Below are 1613 nucleotides of genomic sequence, written 5' to 3' on the forward strand. Positions count from 1 at the left end.
TTTTATTGCAGGACTTGGAACCCGACGCCAACCTCGCATAGTGTATGAGCTCCAGTTCCAATAAAGACATAAAGGAACCATTAGAAGAACCCGAACGCTTTCTCAGAAAAAGGTTAAAAGCCAAAAACCAAGAGAAAGTTTCGGGTGACCCAACCCCAATGGCGGACCAACGTACCCTCATGGATTACTTACGGCCCACCGTAGGTAATCTCGGCGCCGCTATCAATGCCCCGAATGTCGAAGCCAATAACTTCGAACTTCGACCGCACTTGATACAAATGCTCCAAAACTCCGCAACCTTTCACGGGCTCGCGGACGAGGATCCCCATCTACATATAACTAATTTCTTAGAAATATGTGATACATTTCGGATCAATGGAGCATCAAACGACGCCATCCGCCTTCGTATGTTTCCATTCTCACTAAAAGACCGAGCGAAAGCTTGGCTCAACACCCTCCCAGCTGGATCGGTAAACACCTGGGATGAACTAGCCCAAAAATTTCTATATAAGTATTTCCCTCCTTCTAAAACTGCTAAATTAATGGCTGAAATTAACACATACTCACAAGAGGACGGGGAATCCTTATATGAAACTTGGGAAAGGTTCAAGGAGCTATTACGCAAATGTCCCCATCACGGCCTCGCAATATGGCAACAAGTATCCACTTTCTACAATGGGTTGTTGCCACATACTAGGCAGACACTTGATTCTAGCTCCGGGGGACTTTTAGGTAATCGACGCCCACACGAAATATATAATCAAATTGAGGAAATTGCTCAAACCAATTTTCAATGGCACACTCCCCGGGGAAATAAAACTATCGCCCCGGGCGCCCATAAGGTAGACGAAAGCACCTCTTTACAAGCCCAAATCGAGGCCCTTTCTTCAAAAATAAAAAAATTAGAAATGACAAAAACAGTCTCGGTTATGGCTTGTGAGGGGTGTGGTGGGTCACATGAAAATTGGAGTTGCATGAAAGAAACGGACGATCAACAAGAAATGGTAAACTACATTGATAATAGACCTAGGCCGTCGGGTCCTCCAACGGGGACCTTCAACCAAGGATGGCGAAACCACCCAAACCTTGGTTGGAGGGAGCCCGGCAATAGTAGTAACCAACAACCACAACGAACAAACTTTCAGCAATCAAGAAATGAGTCACAAAATTTCACTCAACAACAAAGTGGAAGAGAAAGGCTCGAAGATACTATATCTCGCCTCGTCTCTGACACTGACAAGAAAAATTCGGAAAGATTCCTACAATTAGAATCTAACTTTAGGAATCAACAGGCTAGCATTCAAAACATAGAAAAACAAATAAATCAACTAGCTCAAAATTTTTCCGAAAGACCACAAGGCGCATTACCCAGCAATACCGAAACCAACCCGAAGGCGCAAGTTCACCTCATCACGCTACGAAACCGGACCGTAGGGCCTGCAGAAGTACCTCCAGCCGCGGAAGAATCAACACCAACAAATCTGCAAGAGAAGGACCCTCCCCCATCAACAGAGCCTACCAAGGCTCCTCGGGTTCCGTACCCCGGTAGGTTAATTCGTCAGAAAACCAACGAGCAATTCGCAAAATTCGAAAGTTTGCTAAAACAATTGCAT

General features: G+C 45.1%; 1 non-coding gene across 1 annotated transcript; it reads right to left on the reverse strand.

Annotated features, from left to right (window-relative positions):
* Positions 1 to 536: 536 nt before the first annotated feature.
* On the reverse strand, positions 537 to 643 carry LOC118488690. The gene has a single exon (XR_004885234.1). It is a non-coding gene; the product is annotated as a small nucleolar RNA R71 (small nucleolar RNA).
* Between the last annotated feature and the right edge of the window lie 970 nt (positions 644 to 1613).

This window comes from Helianthus annuus, chromosome 16, assembly GCF_002127325.2.
Source record: "Helianthus annuus cultivar XRQ/B chromosome 16, HanXRQr2.0-SUNRISE, whole genome shotgun sequence".
Lineage (NCBI taxonomy): Eukaryota > Viridiplantae > Streptophyta > Magnoliopsida > Asterales > Asteraceae > Helianthus > Helianthus annuus.